The 20,562-nt window shown below is 38.9% G+C and overlaps 1 protein-coding gene and 1 pseudogene across 19 annotated transcripts in view; one reads left to right on the forward strand and one right to left on the reverse strand.

Annotated features, from left to right (window-relative positions):
• Positions 1-20,562, forward strand: part of Ptprd (protein tyrosine phosphatase receptor type D) — a 1,378,451-nt gene that overhangs the window by 314,207 nt on the left and 1,043,682 nt on the right. The window lies entirely within an intron of this gene.
• LOC148122786 (Nuclear RNase P) lies at positions 5,610-5,799 on the reverse strand (annotated as a pseudogene).

Here is a 20,562-nt window from a genome sequence, read left to right on the forward strand (position 1 = left end):
TCAAAGTTTATTAAATTATGAAAGTTTCCATTTCCGCCCCTCCTCCCAACACCCTCCCACTCCCCCCTCCCCCTCCTCCTCCCTCTCCATCCCTAAGAGCAGTCAGGGCTTCCAGCCCTGTGGAAAGTTCAAGTTCTTCCCCCCCTCCCTCCAGGTCCAGGAAGGTGAGTATCCAAACAGAAGGATCTTATCCTGCATCCATCTTGGAGAGGAGAGCTATAGCATCTGCCTCATTGCCTTCTTCATCCCAGCATTCTGTTCTGTCTTCCCCGCCTATCTATATTCTGACCTATCAGGACAAGCAGTTTTCTTTACTAATTAACCAATGAGAGTAACACATAGACCGATGACCCTCCTCCATCAAAACTGAATTAGACAAAGCCAAGGTTTAATAGATACAAATGCACCCGGATGGCTTTCCCAACCCCAGAGAGGAGATCTGAAAGGAAGACCTGAAAATCACATGTTGGTTCCATGGGTGGGAGCAGTTTAAGTACCTTGTAAGATTGGTCTTGTGCATCTCTGGGGAGGGGTCATTGTTCAGTGGACTTTCCCAGGGGAGGGGGATCAGGGAGGAGCTTTTACCTGAACATTTCAGACTCTTTGAATATATGGATGCCAGGGTCTGGGATAAAGCAGAAACATTGTCATAGTGGTATCACTAGAAAGCCTTAACCTTGGGAAGGTAATGTACAATAATGCTATAGGACTGTGATTTGAATTAAACCCTAAATGAATCTCAAGGGTGATCTTTTTCAGACTTTAACTTTCTAACCCTAGCATTGTTCTTCCTTTAGTGTGGATGACTATTTTAGTGATATCATATACAAACATCACAGACATACATACATACAGACAGACAGGCAGACAGACACACACACACAATTTTATCATCCCTTGTAATATATCTTTCATCATTAATATCCCATTAGCATATATTAACTAAATATAGCAATGGGTTTTACTTTAACATTTCAATATTTATATTTAAAATATTTTGAATATTTTATTCAGAAAAATAAATGGATAAATAGAAAAAATGACACTGCTTAAAATAAAAGGCAGTTATTTGAATTTAGTAGAATTAATGTTGAGGAATAGCATACTACCTTTATCTAATTTTCTTGATTTCTTTTGAGTCTGCACCTTCTTTGTATCCTTCCTTGTACTAAGTGATCATTTCTTACTTATTTACATGTCTGGAAAAATAAGGGTTCTAGATGCTAAAACTAATAACTTCCATTTGTACTTTTCTGTCTCCAGTTAAGTTCCAGTATGTCATCAAAAGAGAAACCTGCCTCAAGGATTAACTAGCCATGTGGAATAAATCCAGATATGGAAGACCACTGTTTAAGATCTAAAGAAACAGATACTCCCAAGTGACACATGTAACAGATGATGTAACAGATGTAACAGTAGCAATTACTGTTGCCCATTTGCAGAAAGAAACATAGGGATGACAAGCTAAGTATTGTAAAAAAGAGATGATCACATGGCTCTGGGGTTGCTGTGTAGACAGAGTTGAAGGGTCCACAGGGTGGCTGACTTATTTATCAAGTAGAGGTGTTTCGAATTGAAAAGTTAATGTCAAATAGGAGTCACCAACTAAAATTAAAAAGACTGCAAATAAAGCATCTTTTCAGTTTTTCATGACAAATATTAGTTTACTTCTGTGTTTGTTCATTCCTCGCACATTTATACTTAATTTAGACACAGAAATAACTTCAAATAATATTTAAAAACATATATAATAAAGATATTATTTGCCAAATTTGCAAATATGAGAACATAGAATAAGGTTGGAAAATAATATAATCTACTTGCATTTACTCTACTATTACCATATTATTTTTAAATTATTAACCTGACATTGTACATATCAAGAGATTCTTTACATTGGATATAACCTGCAACTATCATAAAATATACATATTAGAATACTTTATACATATGCAAGTATTAATCTTTATGGAGACAGAGATGTTTCTTAATAATGTCTAGTCACACATATATTTATTAAAGTAAAAATCCCTATCCATCATTGACAGTGAGCTCAGCTCCTAGGCAGCTGAACTTTCACTCTCAAGAATCGACATAAACTATCTGCAGGTACTATCAGTCATGGAAGAGAATAGGCCTGCTTCACCGCAAATCACTGAGTCTAAAATACCCATACTATGTGCCAAGTCCCCAACCAGCATTGTAGAATGTATGCCTGAAAAGTGGAAGGTCTGACCTCATTGAATTCCTTTGTGGTTTTTAAATGATTCTCCCCATCCCATTTAATTTTTTTTCTGGGCTAAGATGAATGTATTATAACATATGGGGAATACTATACATTTCTAGGATAGACTTGTTTTCTGTTACTTTTTAAGCTAGCAATTTGATGGTTTTATTACAGCAATTCTAATTGTTCTTATTTGTTCTTTCCCTGGTCTCTCAACTCCCTCTGCAGTCTTGAGCTCTCCCACCCAGACACTCATTTTTACTTTCATGTATATGTCTTCCACAGCCTTCCTCCCCACAATCCCATTTTCCCCATCGTAGCCTGTTATCACTTTTATTAAAGACTTACATGTTATATTCCTAGTTAAATTTAAGTATAGATTTCACAGGAGAGGTATGATATGGATCTTTTCAGTCTTGTTTTACTGAATATAATATCTAGTACCATCCGTTTTTTAAAAACATTGCTTTATTCTTCTTTATGGCTAAATATAATTAAATTGTATATTCATACCACATTTTCTTTTTCCATTCATCTGGTGATAGACATTTAGGCTGGTTCTGCTTCTTGGTTATTATAAACATGAAAGATGGATGTGCAGGAGCCTATGTGGAGACTAGTGTGTAGATCTCCTAAAAGCAGCTCTAGGAACATCTGTGGGAGAGAAAGGCAAATATTCTTATTCTGCTTCACATATAATTCCTATCCATTCTTACCAGAGATCAGAAAATCTTTTCTAGAAAATACTAAGGGGGCAAGTACTTATTAATACTTAAATTTTATACTTTAATGCTGAAAATCCTTCCATAGCCATAAAAGATTAATTGTGCCAATTTAGTTGGTATGCTTAAATTCCAAAGTGTAATCTTGTGCATAGTATAAGTACTAAATATGGGACCATGTAGCAAAGAATGTAGCTTGAAGATTTCACATTCAGCACAGAATGAAAGTCATTGAAAAATATAAGGTACATCTAACATACATATGAGACATTTTGTTATTTTTAGACCTTTTTCTATATAGTCCCAGTTTTCTTCATTAAGTAAAAATCACATAAATGAAACAATTAGTATATTCTATTCTACATTAGCTGTTTTTAAAAAAAGATATACTCGGTATATGTACACCAAGCACTGTATGTTGAGTAACATATAGCATGCATGAAAAGTAAAAGAAATAAAAATAATTTCAAGATTGTTGTATGGTGTTTGATAAAAACAACTTACTTTAAAATCAGTACAATCATAACTTCCTTAGTGAAATTCCTAGGATAAAATATTAACTATATAGTTAAAGGTTTATATAGACATTTGCATAAAGGAAAATAGAACAAAAGTTTATTATAAGTTCAAAAAATGTTAATATGGATGTAAGTTCAATCTTCTATCCAATATTATTCCAGTTTTCTATTATTGTGTAATAAAATCTTAAAACTCACTGGCTTAATTTATCATTTTTCTAGTTATCTGATCAAGTGGCCCAACTTCTCAGGAAGAGCTCTATTTAGTCTGTCCTTCTACTTCATGGAGCCAATGAGGAGCTGCTCAGATCCTGGTAGACTACATGTTCTGAACTTGGCTTTACTGGGTTTTATATGGTACTTTAGTAAGAGTGAAGGCTGAGAGAAACTAAGGTGATGTGGGATTTCCCTCTATATGCTTGAATATCATTGATGAAGAAAGAAACTGCTTTGGACCTATAGCAGGGAAGAACTTAGGTAGGCAGGAAAAATTAAGCTGAATGCTGGGAGAGAGATGGCAGAATAAGAGAGAAGCCATGCAACCTGCTGGAGACAGACTCTGGGAACTTTACGCAGTAAGCCACAGTCATGTGGCAATACACAGATTAATGGAGATGAGTTAAATTAAGATGTAAGAGTTAGCCAATAAGAAGCTAGAGCTTATGGGCCAAGCAGTTATTTAATTAATATAATTTCTGTGTGATTATTTAGGTTCTGCGTACCTGGGACAAACAAGCAGCCTGTTACTGCGGGGCGCCATCCTGTCCAGCAGGAATGAACCCCACCAAAAACGAGAATTCCTTCTCTGGTCACATCTTTATTTGGAGCATTCCCTTGAGGAAAATTGGGGGAAGGGACGATAGAGCAGGGACGAGAGAAAGCTTAGAGAGAGAGCGTTGGGCCCCGAGGCAGCTGCTTTTAAACGGTGGAGCGGCTTGAACGCTGTCCTGATTGGTTAATGCCATTCTGCTGGTCTGAGCATGTGCAGGCAAGGGTGCAGGCAGGGTTGCTCAGCCCCACGTGGCTACCTCCAAACTGCAGGACCACCTGTGCCTCCAGGTGGCTCCCAACATCTCCCCCTAATTAATGTCTTTAAGAGCAATAAGGCAAAACTATTTTCCAATCTGGTCCCCACCTAGACGCAGCATGCCAAGGATATCTCTGCTCCCACCCATTCCTAAGGAAGGAAAAGGCAAAATAGAGTAAGAGATAAGAGGTTGCACAGGGTGTTGCTCAAGTCGATGGTGTGAAACAGCTGCTCTTGGCACCGCCCAGAAGGTCATCTCTGCTGTCTCCGCATGAATCTTCCACAGCAGGACACTCAGCATCCACTGGGTCGTCTTCTTTATCTCTCTGGTCGGTCTCGCTGGCATCCAGATGTATGTCAGCATTCCTAGAAAAACATAAACAAAACTCTCCTCCCAAATTAACATTTAAGACTATTAAAAACTCTCAGTGTAAAAATTCAGCACAATCAGTACTGGAAGTAGGCTGGTTTTGAACTTAGAGACTTGCATGTCTCCGTTTCAAAGAGCAAATCTTGTTTGCCTGTACCAGCAAAATTTTGAATTAAAATTAAGTGTAAAGAATGCAAGAGAAATCCTTTCTCTGGGGGAAGCTGTCACTGGTAGTGTAGTCCCCCTCTATTGTTTAAAAACCAAAGCAGTTGTCATTGGGAATTGAACTTATGACCTTTGGAAGAGCAGTCAGTGCTCTTAACCTCTGAGCCATCTCTCCAGCTCCCCTATTCAGATGAAAAACCTCTAGGTAGCATTGTTTATCTTCACCAGGTGCCTCAGGCAAAAGGTCCGCCTTTCTTTGTTACCTAGGATACGGTAACCAGGTAAACATGCCTTTATTATGATAATCACGACCAGTTCTTTAAGGGAGAATGGGCGTAGCATCGATCATCTTACTACTTCCTGCTGACAAAGGGGCGATGTTTGGGGGATAAATGTTTTCATCTGACTAATCTTTTGGCGACAAATGTTTTTATCTGACTGAATTTTTAGCGACCTTGGCTGAGGGCGGCGGCAGCAGCGGACAGCGGCGGCTGCCACAGCTCCGCCTCTGAAGCCCATAATGGCGCGCTCCGCATGGCCCAAAGGCATGGCTCCGCCCCGGGCCTTGCGCGGGCTCGCCGTTTCACCTCAGGCAATGAACTCGCACCGCCGGCTGTGAGCCTTTTCCAAGCTCCGGCGAGGGGGGGCATCCGCCCACCCGTGGAGGGGCTTCTCCTGCCCGGTCCGCCTGCGCGCAGAGCCCCGTTCTCTGGGAACTCACCTCCCCGCTCGCCCATGTTGCTATGGAAACACAGTTTTTCCGCAGAGCCGATTCAGCTCCTCTTTGCTTTCTATGGCGCCGCTGCTCACCACGCAGCTTCCGCCTCAGTCAGGCGAGTCCGCTCAGGTGCTGAAAAAGTCCTCCAAAAACCATAGCCCCGCCAGCAACTGGTTAGCATGGCCATGCCTCCCGAACGAGCTAGCACTGGAGAGTGCAATTTTGCGTCTCCCTCCTGAGTAGCTGGGATTACAGGTGTGCACCACCGTGCCTGGCCCACTTCCGTGTTTCTAATCAGGCATTACCGCTCAAAGGCGGGCCGGCTGCCGCCAGCACTCTCAGCACGATCAAGCAGCTTGTCTTTCTCAGTCAAAAATTAAAGTTTTTTGTACGTGAGAGCCAGAGACTGAGCTCTCTTAACAAAATTAGGCGAAAATCACCTCAGAAACTCTGTGGCTCTTTAAGAACAGGGAAGGCAGTGATCAAGCTCGCCTCCCTACGAGACTGTTGCCTCCAGTCTCTATCAGCGAGTATGCACGGAGGAAGCCGCGGATCTCCCAACCGTAAACCTCGCTTTTTCTCAGCTCCACCTGCACTGAACTTAAGGGATTTTTCTTCCCCGTTGCTTTCTGTACCTTCTTTCAGATACCTTAACTTTGATTTTTTTTTGTATTTTCTTTTCTATTTAGGCCTATCCTTTGAAATTCCTTTTTACATTTCTTTTCCTCCCCTTTCTGGGGATTCACAGACGTCACTCACCGCTCCATGTTCTCAGAGTTCTGAAATTCAAGGCTCTCTGTGCTGGTGTCTGATCTTGGCTTTTTCTCCCGGGCTTTCTCAGGGTCCCCCGGCGTAGTTGTCAGGGTCCCTCAGCGTCCGGGGTTTCGAGCACCAGTTACGGGGCGCCATCCTGTCCAGCAGGAATGAACCCCACCAAAAACGAGAATTCCTTCTCTGGTCACATCTTTATTTGGAGCATTCCCTTGAGGAAAATTGGGGGAAGGGACGATAGAGCAGGGACGAGAGAAAGCTTAGAGAGAGAGCGTTGGGCCCCGAGGCAGCTGCTTTTAAACGGTGGAGCGGCTTGAACGCTGTCCTGATTGGTTAATGCCATTCTGCTGGTCTGAGCATGTGCAGGCAAGGGTGCAGGCAGGGTTGCTCAGCCCCACGTGGCTACCTCCAAACTGCAGGACCACCTGTGCCTCCAGGTGGCTCCCAACATGTTACTACACTAAGGTCCTGCTCCTCTTGATATTACAGGTGGCTTTCTATATGGACCTCCTATAGTACAGGCAGGATTCTTACATAGTAACTCAGGACTTCAAGACACAAGTGCAAACCAACCATCATGTCTGATGCATTCTATTGTTCCAGTATATTAAGATACAATGGATTCTAAACAAAAGGAATTGATCCCTTACACAGAATTCCAGTCAACTGTGTCTATTATTAGATCTCTAAAAAAAGCACCACATGTATTTTCGCATACTTGTTTTAATTTAATAGCCATGCACATGTAACATAACTAGAAATAGGAAACAGAGCAATTGACACTTCACAACTTGAAATGCTTTTTTATTTATTGCTATCATTTGAATTTGAGTTGAAAACCCATATAATATTCATGCCATGTTTTGATGGCTTGTCAAACTTCTATAAAAAGGGATGGGATTAAAATTTTTTAAGTGAGACTAGTTTGAAAATCCACTGTATGTTATGTTTTCCTGCCCCATATGGTATAGATTTTGAAGAGGAATTCTACTTGTCTTTTAGTTGGGGAAGAATGTATTTGAAGCCACTTGAAAAAAAGAATGGTAGTTATTAAACAAGCTAAAAGGATGTCTGTATGCATATACACTGATGAAAATATGTATATACAAATAGTCATATGCATTGTATATGAACATATCTAGCCCATACATTAATAGGAATACCAATCCTAAATTGCTAGATTTCTTTATGATCATAAATGCATTATATATTTACATTTCCAGAAAGGACAAAAAATTCCCATATTAACACATTAGAAACCCCTCAAAAGAAGGCATTTCCCACACAGAAATCCCAATATTGGTCAGAAACATCATTCTCTGTTTGATCTACAGTTTCAAATAGCTTGGGAAAAATTCTAATAGGACATTTTTAATTAAACTCCTGGATAAATAATAGTCTGTTCTCTTTTTTATTCTGTAACAGTACCCCAAATAACTTGACAGCCTTAATCATTTCAGCTGTTTGTACCTCCATTTGTGCTGTATTTCAGTCAAGACATCTAGTGGTGTTTATCTAAATTACTGTATCTGTTTTCTTATCACACGTTCAAAGCTGTAACAGAGAAACTAATTTCAAGTGCAAAACAGAATATCTCAGGGGCCCAGACACCAGCAGCGCTGCTGCATCAGGAAGAAAAGTCACCTGTCACTAATAGATATTTGTCTTTGTAATGAGCTGAGGCTACAGGAACTGTGGCTGTCATAAAATTACAGGAGCCTGGTAGCATTAAAATATTCCAACTCTGAGAACACACATCTGCTCCGGAGCTTAGCTTAACGGAGTCTGTGTTTAGTAAGCTATGTTTTGAGATGTGCTAACCTCCTATTTGGGGTAATAGGTGAGGACATTTCCAAGCTGAATAAAACGTTCCTGTGTTACTAAGACACCATGATATGTATGGGCTGCTATATCAGAAAGCTTGTCACTTGTAACAATATTCCTTTACATGGCATCATTCTGCTATTATGTCAAGGACTGCTGTCATGGTGAGTGGTGTTAACAGCACTGCATGTAATGATACGTTTTATGAACGTACATATTTAAAGGGGACATTCATACCAAATATATCCATTTTGAAAAAGTAGACTTTTTCTTTCAACATACACTCACTATTCTTCTCTATTGGCCTACATGGACTCAGAGCTCAGTATAAAAGCTGACATTCAATCTCTGCTAAAACAGCTTCCTGATTCTAGAAACTGACTTCTAAAGACATCAGGGACCAGACCTTTCACTGGACAGACAACTTCTCACAAGCATCCTTCCTGCCGTCTCAAGCCTTGCCCCTGCACTCTTGCCTTGGGCTATGCGTAAGCATTTTCCACTCTCTCCTTTTGTGGCATTCTCTCTCCTTCACATGTTTGTGCCAGCTTCTTTCTTTGTCACAGAAGTACATCTACTAGTTTACCTGTTAGCTTCTTATCACCTGTCTAAGTGTGTTCTTTAAGACTTCAGTAGCTCATAACCTCCTGTGTCTTACCCTCGTGGACACTGAACCCATGCATTTCCAGTTACATGGAATCCTACTATCAGCAGTCATCAACAGAGAGCATTTTGGTGGCATGTTAACTGCGCAGAGTTACTGCACTGAATATTTCATTATTCTTCTAATTAAAAAGGGCCACATGCATTGTCTGCTTGAGGTGAGAAATATGGATACAGTCATTTAGGCAGGACAGTGTCAGAGCAGAGCTCCCTGTGGGTATGGGTACTCTGATGAGGTCAAACCTGCATAAGAGTTTAACTTTGCCTTCTGTCTGCACATGACTCCTTGCTTCCCTGCTACAGGGGTTGATACTCAGAGCATTCCCTAAGAAACATCCTTTATTCTGAACTAGTGCATGAAAATTAATTAAGGATCATTGTACTTTGCCCTTGCTATGCAATTTTAATTAAGGCCTAGGTATTGATAATTTTGGGGGTCTATTTCACATGAAAAATCTGGTATTTATTTTTGGTAAATACTGTGTACTTTGATAAAGGAACAAATTAATGACCTGAATACAGACTTTTGTTTTGTTTTCTTTTGTTTTGATTGGTTGTGGGCATCACATCATGTGATCACACATTCTTACCCCACTTCTCTCTGTCCCCTTCCAAACAGGCTCTGTCCTTACAACCTCCCTCAAAACAAAACCAAATTTTAAAGAAAAAACAAAAACCAAGCAATAAAAGGAAACAAAGCACAACAAAACAAAAACAAAGAAGAACCTTGTTGAGGAAGTCGTTGTGTGTCACGTTGAGACACACATTTTACCTTAAATTCAATTAATCTTTATTTGCAAGTGTTCTTTGTCACAGTCATTGGTCTGGTTGCAGGTCTCTGGTTTCTGAGACATTATAATAATGGACTCCAACTGGGTCTCCCTTTCTCATCCTGTTGTCTTGTGTCAAAGAAATCCTGCAGTTTTGAACAAGTAAGTTCATCCTATTCAAATGGTGCAACAATGCATAGATTTGGTAGATATTGGGGTGGGCCAACTCATAGCCCTTATTTCTGGGCCTGGGTGGGAGCTCATCTGGTCATCTCCCTAGCATTTCCTCACCTACACTATCTGGTAAACTCCAGCAATACCCTGGCTAGTTAACTTAGTGTGGCCTTCAGCGAGGAGTGGGGCCAGTTCTGCTCTCAGGCCCTCGCATGTCCTTTTCCCCTTACTCGTCTCACCAGAGCCGGCTCTACTCTTTGGCCTGGGCTGCTCTCACTGCTGTGGAGGACCAGCTGTGTTCCTGCTGCAGCTGGATTCTGTGACGTCCATGGCCTATGTTAAAAGGGGGTCATAGAAACTATGCTGCGCTGAGCCTACCCTACCCTTCACTGACCCTGGGATGACTGCCTTTGCCACCCACTGAAGTTGTAGCAGATGATATCTCCCTCATGGGACAGCTCACCTCCCCCATGTGCACCCCGGCACTCTGGAAAGAGAGTCCCTCACCATAGGCATGCCCTCACCTGGGAAACCCAATTGAGCTGATCCTGCCGACCAACAGTTGAACAGACAATGAGGGCATAAGAGCAAGCAAGCTGGCCCTGCGCCCTCTTGTCTGCCATGTGATGTCATGGATGAGGGAAAGATGCCCTCCCTGCCTCACCCATTATCACTTGTAGCAGGTGATAGAGCTGGCTCTGGGGTCACAAGTGTGGGAGAACTGGCTCCGACTCTCACCAGTACAGTCTTTGTTTCCAGTCTGTGCAGCACACTAGAGCTGACCTTGTTGTTGGGATCCCAGGTGAGCCAGCCCGAAGGGCATAAAAGCAACAGAACTGACCCAGCCCCTCCCCGCTGAACTCCATTAGCAATCAGGAGAGGGAATCCTTCACCTGAAGATAGTTTTAAGGGTAATAATGTTTAAAGAAGAATTTTCTACTTCTGATGTTTTTGAAGCTACTGTGCTTTATTCAAAATAAACATAAAAATATCATCTTATTGTTGTCAACTGACATCCTGGACCACGCATATAGTTGAAGAAATAAACATGTAATGTTGATCTTTCTCTTTTTTTTCTGTTTCTTTCTTTCTTTATTTATTTATTAAAATTTCCACCTCCTCCCCACCTCCCATTTCCCTCCCCCTCCCACTCCACCCACTCTCCCTCCCTTTCCCTCTCCAATCCTAAGAGCAGTCAGGGTTCCCAGCCCCATGGGAAGTCCAAGGTCCTCCCCTCTCCATCCAGGTCTAGGAAGCTGAGCATCCCAAAAAACCAGGCTCCCACAAAGCCAGTAGAATCAAAACCCAGTGCCATTGTCCTTGGCTTCTCAGTCAGCCCTCATTGACAGCCACATTCAAAGAGTCTGGTTTGATCACTTGCTTCATCAGTCCCAGTCCAGCTGGCCTTGGTGAGCTCCCATTTGATCAGCCCAACTACCTCAGTGGGTAGACGCACCTTTTGTGGTCCTGACTTCCTTGCTCATGTTCTCCCTCCTCCTGCTCCTCATTTGTACCTTGGGAGCTCAGTCCAGTGCTCCAATGTGGGTCTCTGTCTCTATCTCCATCCATCGCCAGATGAAGGTTCTATGGTGATATGCAAGATATTCATCAGTGTGATTTTTCTTTTTCAAAAAACTTACCAATCAATGGGCCAATTCCCATCAATTTTTGGCCTTATGATAAGAATGAGTTCTATCAACTGGAAAACAGTTATCAAGGATGGAACCTAGTGGAGAAATTTATAAAAAGCATAAGGAGGATCCTATTGATGAAGGATGCAGAGTACATGAGACCTCTTCCATAAGGCTGAGTTTTATTCACTGAGAGACAAAGTCAGGATTAGGGCCTAAACAATACTCAGGATCTAGTGGATGCTGAGTCTAGTAGAACAGCAAAGGATCACCAAGTTACTTTGATCATTTTTACTACAGCCCTCTGGATGATGCCCTTTTATTTTTTCCTTGTTGGCAACAGGCCTGTGTACTTAACAATTCTGTTTTCTCCAATGCTTACTCTAAGCTGTACTTTCTACAATATACTATATTCTTATTATTTTTCTTTCCCGTCTTCCAACTCCTCCTAGATCCTACTAGCCCAAACTTTATGTTCTCTCTCTGTCTCTCTCTCAAAAACAATAAAAAATCAACCAACCTACCAAACACATGACCAACAACAACAAAAAAAACCCCGTGAAGTAAAAAAATACCAAAACAAAACACACACACACACACACACACACACACACCCCAGTCCCTTTTGTTTTGGGCAACTATGCTTGTGCACCACACCTGCCCTGGAGTGTGATTCACACACTCAGTGAGATTTCATTGGAGAAAACTTTTTTTTTCTCAGCAAGTATCAAATACAAATAGCTCCTTGATTATGTGGAAGACTTTATGTATACTTCCCTTCTCATGCATGGTTTTGTCTGGTTCAACCTATGCATGTCTATGTGAGCTGCCACAGTATCTGGGAGTTCATATGTGTATCAGTACCATTGTGTCTGGAAGACACTGTTTCCTTAGAATCATCTATGGCCTCAGACACACACAGTCCATCCACCTCCTCTTTCACATAGTTCCCTGAGCTTTGAAGACAGGGTTTGCTAAAGACATTCCCCTAAGGCTGAGTGTTCCCAAGTCTCTCACTATCTGCACATTGTCCAGCTGTGCATCTCTTCTGTTTTAACTATCATCTCCTGAAAGGAGAAGGTTCTTTAATGAGGATTGAGTGAGGTATGGGTATTTTGATATATCATTATAAGTAATCTTTATCCTATGCTTCTATAACAGAATAAAAGGTGGTTTTCTGAAATGGTCCATGACCTATCTAGTTTCATATTTGTGGCCTACTTTGCAGTGTCTGTTATGGATTCTATGTCATGGAGTAGGCCTTAAATCCCATCAAAAAAAATTAAAAATGCTTGGTTACTCCCATAGTATTTGCATCACTATCTTACCAGTATATATTTCAGATATGTTCCTGTTGGAGGTCACAAAGTTTGAAGATGCTGATATTAATGGTTGCTTTTATTCTTTATTAGCATACAAAGTATGCTCTAACATTGAATGTGAGAAGTATTGCCACAAGTTTTGAGACTAGCCTTGGCTTCAGTATGAATCGTTGTCTCAAAAAATTTTGAAAAATCTATAATGATAGTGTTTAATTTTTAACATAATAACTTAAGATATCTAGAATTCACATTATATAATGAAATATCATTTTGATAAGGCTGCACATCAAATTTATAAATTCAGAAGTAGAAAAAAATGTATTGCTAAATAAAGTACTAAATAACTCATATGATGTACAGTTTTATGAGTTATTTTTATGGTAGTAAAACTAAAAAGTTAGTTAACACCTTAGGATAATACAAATTCAGAAAATTCAGAAATATCTTTGTTCCATTAGTATTCTATAATAACTGAATGAATTTTTTTAAATTCTCCTTCCTAGTTATGTCCATGGTCCCTAAGTTAAAACTTTAACATATTATTTTTAAAATAATTGTTGTAGCTAGAGAGACAGCACATCATTAAGAGTATCAAATCCTCTGGCAGAGGACCTGCAAACACACGCACACACATACACGGATAATAACTATAAATCAAAATAAAATTAATCTCTTTGAGATTTATTAAATACACAGCAGCTTTTAGCTTTAGGCCCCAGGGATAAGTTGAATTGTGTACTACCAAAATTTGAATGCTGAAAACAAAACTCAAATTGCCATAGTATAAGTTATAACTATAAAATAGGTGAGTCTTTATATCCACATAAAGGGGATTAGGGTGACAGCGCATTTGGTGGCATGAAGTACAGACAGACTTATATGTGGACATAGGTACTTAGGAAGAATGCTGTGGAAACCCGGAGACAGTTAAACATAAGGCAGAAAGGAAGACCCAGGATGGGCTCTGCCTCCTCAGATAACACATTTATTTTGGTTAAACTTATATGTTCATGGTGCTTTGACAGTTGTAGCACACACAATAAGAGAAGAATCTAAAAATCAGCAAGAACATCTGAAAAGAGCAAATTAATAATTGCGTGCTGACAAATAGATTTTCAAATTCACATAATAGCTCCCAACTTCATGTGTGCTGTGAAGTTAGACACTGGAGCGAAAGGCCTGTCTTAGATAGAATCACATTACCCTATAATCACAGGTCAAAAGAGATGTCACAATATAATTTTATTAAAAATATGAGTCAGAAGTGTTTTTCTTCCATTGTGGAGACTCAAAAGATTCTAAAATGTGTGACAGCATAATTCTCAAGATAAAGAAAATTTAAACATAATCACTAAAATAGAAAAAAGCCTGCCAAATTAATGAAGAATAAAATGGAAATATAAAAGTTTAGAACACATATGTTAAAACATCCCTAGAGTCTTTGTGTCTTTCATATAGGGAGAAAAGGGAGGAATATACCTAAGCCCTTGAGGACATGCCTATAAATACAAGTATCGAATAAATAATCTCTTCTGATAATGCCATCAACATCATAAATTTTATTTCATGTAATTAATTAATCATTAGAAGATGGTCAAACATGAAAATAATCAGACAAGTAACATTATAGAGAATGTATTTATGAATAAACACAATCCTGAACACAGGCACACATACAGAAACATACACCCATATACATATGTAACAACAATTAATGTTAATTGTTAAGTAAAAAGGAGGCCATAACTTTGAAGAAGCCCAGACTGGATATATGGGAAGATTTGTAGGAAAAGGAAGAGGGAAAATGATATAACCATACTATAATCTCAAAAAAGTAAATGAAGTAATAAAGAAAATATTTCAATAAAACAACCACGATAATACACTTTAGAATAAGTTCCAGAAGAACAGATAAAATGCAGATCTATTATTTCAAAAAGTATTATTTGCAATATAAAAATTGTTATTTAAATAGTTTGTTTCCTCCTAGCTCAAGGATTATCTCTCAGGTTTAGCATTACCTACTGCCAAATAAAGGCAGGCTATGCATGGAGTATAACAAAGCAATGGTTTAGGCTCCCTAAAATCAGACTTGACATTTTTGCTTTAAGAAAGGCAGCATTTCCTATGTTAGGAACGTCTGCATCATGTAGTGCATAGTACAGACAATGTGAGAAAGATGCAGATGACTCACAGGGTGCCTGTCACTCCTTTTCTTTGCTTTGCCCTCAGTGATATGTCCCACGTAGACTTTTCCTGCTGTAGTGCATTTATTTGCTTTACAGTCAGCAAGGGACAGAATTGCAAGCCTCAACCCTGGGAACTGGTGTGGAAATATCTGCTGCAAAGACTTGCTCCAGTGAAAATGTATGCACATGTGCTGTGTAAAATTAATGACTCTGCTAAATATTTAAATGTTCATAAAATATTCCAACTTCTGCTTTCTTCATGGAGTCCCCTTTTTTTCTGAAATTTAGTATATCTGAACAGAACAGTTCAGACATATGCCATCCTTAAAGATTTCTCATAATTAACATATTTATAAATAGAAAATTTATTAAAATATATTTATGTTGCCAAGATAACTAAATGAAATTATTTAAGGATGCCTTTACAGACTCAAAAGTTCAGAACGGCACTAGTGAGAATTTAATTCTTAACCCTTAATTCACTGTTAGCCAGCATCATTTACAAACATTTATTATGGGTTCAACATATCCAGTGTCTTAGTCCTCTCCATTGAGGGCAGAGTAATGAATATTCATCTTTGTAGGCTCCTTTTAGGGACATGAGGTACAGGAGACTACAAGACAAATGAGATGAGTGAAGCCAAGAAGGGTGGAAGCAAACTGAATGGTGAAATGCTAAGCTGGGTCTTACTGAACTGAATCTTCTAAAGTTCACCCAGTGCCCAGAAGAGGGTTTTTAATACTCAACTCCACCCTAAACTGCTCCAGGGTCTACATATCTGTTTGCAGACTGGACATGCTTGAGTGCAGGGAGAGTCAGAATTCCCTCTCGACTGAAAAAAACAGCTGAGGTGGCATGCTTGCTACTGGGTAGCCCTTCGGGAAAATAATTTTACAAAATTGAGTGAGCAAGAATAGGTGTAGAGGGAACAGAGATACAATAATTTCTAACATATAGAGTTTTTTTCAAGTGCCCACGATTACTCTATCATCTGATTTCTTATAATTTTTAAAGAATGACATGAGAATCCTTTCCTATGTTAAGTAAAAGAAAAAGGTCCCCAATTTAAAAACATTTATGTGAAAAGTAAATTATGTCAGAAATAAAATGCGAGCCAATTTTGAAATTAAAATCCTTGTTCAGCATACTTTCCATGAGCAAATCATCATGTGATGTACAGGAAGTGAAGATGGAAGAAAGGACTCAGGAACCAATGCAAACTAAATGACCAAGTAGTAAATGCTTGCCTCTCTGATGGTGGTCCTACCTCGTCACTCCGGACTTCCTTACTTACTGTCAGCACAGAGCAGTAACTGAGAGCTATTATCCTGTACTGAAAGAGAGAAAGACAGACAGACACACGCACGTACGCGCACGCGCACACGCACACGCGCACACACACACACACACACACACACACACACACACAGAGAGAGAGAGAGAGAGAAAGAGAGAGAGAGAGAGAGAGAGAGAGAGAGAGAGAGAGAGAGAGAGAGAGAGATTGAGATTGGATTTCTCTTGGGAATTTTAAACCTGGACCAGTGACACACTTCCTCCAAAAAGGCTGCACCTCCAAATCATTCCAATACAGTTTATCAATTAAGAAACAAATACTTAAATATATGAGCCTAGGGGGTTGTTTCTCATTCTAGCTACCACAATATCTGTTAACAAAAATAGATGAAGTTTGACCCAAAATTAGTCAAAATTGGAAAAGACAGATAAAAATAATTCAATTGCTCTATCACTATGAATTTCTACTGTATCTAATTATGCATTTTAATTGCAATTTACCTTTAACTGAATATCCTTTTCTTTGTCTTTAGCATTGTGTATTTTTAAAGATAGTCTTTTATGAGGCCACGTTTTCAAGTAAGGGCTAGTATAAACAGAGTTGTCCGATATGAACATACAGTCTGAATTTTGTTAATATTAACTACATTTCTTCTTGCTGTGATGAAAATTATGAGAAAAGCAACTTAAGAAAATAAAAGTTTATTCTGATTCACTGTTGGAAAATATAGTTAACAATGGAGGGGAAGGCAAGACCACAGGAGCCTGAGGCAACTGGTCACATTACATCTATCGTTAGAAAGGATAATGAGAAATCCCTGTTTTTAAACAGATTTGTACCTTTTGTTCAGTGTAGAATCACAGACCCATAATTATGCTACCCATATTCAGGATGTGTCTTCCCATCTCAATTAACCTACTCCAGAAACTTATGGACATATGTCCAGAGGTTTGTCTTCTAGATAACTGTATATAGTAGCAGGTTGACAATCAGAATTAACAATCTCAGTTCTGTATCTTAACACATTAACACTCAAAGATAACTTTTAAATTTTTACTTTCTTCTCTCTCCACCTTTTCATAAACTCATGTTCCCCTCATAATGCAAAATGCTTTCAGTCTGATTTCAGCAGACTCCTTAATATGAGCTCATATCCTCCTTTGAGACTTAGAAAACAAGTTGATAATGAGCCCCTTTCCACATTGCTAGCCAGACCCACAGAGCATGTATCCCCATTCTAAAGGGGGTTCATAGGAGCATAATAAGGAGATTTCATTACAAAGCAAGGCAAAATTCAACAGGGAAATAAGCAAAGCCTGAAACTTTCAGGCTTTGCTGAACACATACTCATAGAGATCTGCAGCATCTACCTCCAAGTATTGTTATTGCAGATACAGACTGCAATATTTAATTTTGAATATAAACCCCTCTACATCCTTATAAAGAATGGGAGGTCTCTTAGCTACTGTTCTATCACACTGACAAGACACCATGATGAAGACAACTTGGCATAGAATTCATTTAATTAATGATTTTCTTGCAGTTTTGATATAAGGAGAGCAGGCCCTTTGTTTGTCCTGGCTGCCTGGCTAGCTTACACCCGAAATAATCACACAGAAACTGTATTCATTTAAACACTGCCTGGCCCATTAGCTCTAACTTCTTATTGGCTAATTCTTACATCTTAATTTAACCCATTTCTATTAATCTGTGTATCGCCACATGACTGTGGGTAACCAGCGTCCATCTCAGGCAGGAGATCCATCGTTTCTCCCACTCTTCCCTTCTTTCCAGCATTCATTTTTGTCTTCTCCGCCTACCTAAGTTCTACCCTATCAGACCCAAAGCAGTTTTCTTTACTCATTAGACAATGAAGGCAACCAACAATGAAACCTACACCACTATTTCACAGGATTAATCAAGTTTAATCTTAATTCTATTGTGCCAGCATGTAGGAAGGCATAGCACTGGAGAAGTAACTGAGAGATTACATTATCCTGATCAGCAAACAGAAGACAGATGACAGACAGGCAGGGAGAGAAAAAAAGACTGTGTCTGCCCTGAGTATTTGAAACCTCTAAGCCTACTCCTAGTGACATATTTCCTCCAACAAGGGTATACTATCGAAATCTTTCCAATCATTTCCATTCCCTGATAACTAACAACTCAAATATATGGGCTTATAAGGGGCATTATGATTCAAACCAACATAGTAGGGTTTTCAATAATAATATAATTTCATAACAGTTATAATTCTTTTCTCAGAATGTACCATGCCCTCAATTTTATACTCCCCTTCTTTCCTCCCTAAGAAACTATCTTTCATCTTTTTGCTTCTTTTATTTTTCTCTCCTTGTAGAGAGTACAGTTCACTATACTTAGGAGCATGGCAGTAAGAACATGAGTCAGCTGTAGTGTTGCATCTGCAGTGAACAGTGAATATTGGTGCTATTTTGATTTTCGCCTTTTTCAGTGCAGAAACCCAGAGCATAGATGGGTGTCACCCATATTTAGGATGGATCTTCTCATCTTTGTTAAATCAATCTAGAAACTCCCTCAGAAGTACATTGAGGCTTGTTTCCTAAGTGATGCTGTAGCTAATCTAATTTAAAATCAACATTAAACAATGGAGATTAAATCAACAACAATTAATTACACTGTAGTTGACTGAGAGCTAAAATAAAATGTTTTACTGATAACTTTAATTAAATAATTTTAAAGGCATGGATCTTGTAGGTTAAATGATATTTTGGTTTTGATGGAGAAGAATTTAAGAAATATAGACAATATTTGCAAAAATATTAATATTCAACTTTGAATCCTAGTACCAGATGATTGAAAGACACATAATAGTGAAAGATCATTTGTTATTATTGTTGTTAAGAAATAACTTGGACTTTAACTCTGTTGTTTAACATGTATCTGTACCTTGTACTTAGTAAGTAGAAGACTACTCTTTTATTTCTCAACTGCTCAAACCCGAATAACCACACAGAAATACATTAATTACAATACTATTTGTGCAATGACTCTAGCGTACTCCTAGCTACATCCTAGATCTATAATTAACCCATTTATATTAATCTGTGTATTACCATGAAGTGTGGCCTAGCAGTAACATTCTGGTGGTGGCATATTTCTCTTTTGGCAGCTATATGGTTTCTCTCTGACTCTACCTACTGTCTATATACATCTCTTCCAGCCTGGCTATATTCTGCCCTGCTATAAGCCAAAGAAGTTTCTTTATTAACCAATGATAATAAAACATACTCATAGCATACAGAGGGGAAATCACACATCATCTCCCTTTTCTCTCAAAATAAAAAGGTAGGCTTTTTGCTTTAACATAGTAAAATTACATATAACAAAACAGGTATTGAGTAAGAATAATAGTTGCAATATTTAATTCATTTGTATTTGACAAGATAAGGAAAATTTTATCATCTATCCTATTTTTGTGAGTCTAAAGTTTTATATTTAATTAATTCTTTATCATAACAAAGGAAAATTATAACTATAACTATATGTCTTCAACTTATCAAAGACCCCAAAAGGATATAATATTACCTAAGTAATCAGGAAGTGCATTGTAAGCAACATCCAAAGTTCTAGGATTAACAGACATCTTGCTGCCTGAACCGTCACCCAAATTTCTTTTGTAATATTGGGACATCCATCTTCAGTCTACAGGCCCATAGTATTCAGCAGACTATTCCATGAAGCAGGAAATTTAAGAACTGTTTCATCTTGTAACTGTAAAGTTCATCCGTTGCTTTCTTCTGTGTACTGCAGAATGTCTGGCAGCCTCTTTCGTGAAGCAGGAACCTTGAAGGACTGTCTTACCTTCATAAGGCAAGATTAGCTGTCATTTTTCTGTGGCCCATCATATCAGTTCATATAACATACCATCAAGGAGTCCAGGCAAGAGGAGTTTCTTACCCAAATGACTAACAAACCCTAAAAATAGCCACTTCAATGCCCATCATCCTCTTGAAGTGTGATTGATGTGGTACTGCCAGGAACAAATGTGTCTCACTGTTGAGAAAAGTCTGAGTTTTTAATTACTTTAAATGACATGTTCTGTAGGTCTTTGAAATGCTGAAAATTATCTAACTGAAATATATCTCCATATATCTAGAAGGCATAGCTAAAATAATTAAAAGTTTAAATATTATA

Source organism: Myodes glareolus, chromosome 3 (genome assembly GCF_982192425.1).
Source record: "Myodes glareolus chromosome 3, mMyoGla1.1, whole genome shotgun sequence".
NCBI lineage: Eukaryota > Metazoa > Chordata > Mammalia > Rodentia > Cricetidae > Myodes > Myodes glareolus.